The sequence below is a fragment of the Orycteropus afer genome, unplaced genomic scaffold, assembly GCF_000298275.1.
Source record: "Orycteropus afer afer isolate SDZICR_OR568_19922 unplaced genomic scaffold, OryAfe1.0 scaffold00817, whole genome shotgun sequence".
NCBI lineage: Eukaryota > Metazoa > Chordata > Mammalia > Tubulidentata > Orycteropodidae > Orycteropus > Orycteropus afer.
Genome location: NW_006922404.1, coordinates 797,788 through 798,633, shown reverse-complemented (window position 1 = coordinate 798,633; position 846 = coordinate 797,788).

Sequence of the window (846 nt, the reverse complement as noted above, 5' to 3'; positions counted from 1 at the left end):
TAAAGATGGACATTATATAGTGATAAGCAAACCAAAACCAAATTCATTGCCATTGAGTCAATTTTGATTCACAGAAACCACCAATGGGTTTCCAAGGTTGTAAATCTTTACTGAAGCAGATTGCCTCATCTTCTTCCCATGGAGCAGCTGGCAGGTTTGAACCACTGACCTTCTGGTTAGCAGATACAGTGATAAAAGAGACAACTAATCAAGAAGATTTAACATTCATCAATATATATACACCAGCATCAGGGTTCTCCACCGCTCATATGTCAATTTGTTGTAATGTGGTGGCTTATATGTTGCTGTGAGGCTAGAGGCTTTGCCATTTGTATTTTCAACACCAGTAAGAACACCCATGGTATACAGGTTTAAGCCAAGCTTTAAAACTAAGACAGACTGGGAAGAAGGATGGGGCCACTCACTTCTGAAAACAAACAAACAAACAAACAAACAAAAAAAAAAAACGGCCACTGAAAATCTTATGAATAGCAGTGAAACACTATCTGATATATTACTGGAAAACTTTATGAAGAGGGAGTTCCGGCAAGATGGTGGAATAGGCAGACAACCTACACAGACCCTCTGCAACAAAGCAATGAGAAACCAATTGAAACCAATATAGAAGATGATTCCGGAACCCTGAGCTTTGAAGGGAAAGATAAAAAAAGTGAATTAAATACCAACTAGTAGAAGAAGCCAAGGACCTCTGCTGGTGCAGTGCCTAACGTATTTGACTGCTAACCAGAAGGTTGGCGATTCAAACCCACCAGACACTCTGTGGAGGGAAGATGGGGCAATCTACTTCCATAAAGATTTACCACCTCAGAAACCCAGTGGGGGTCA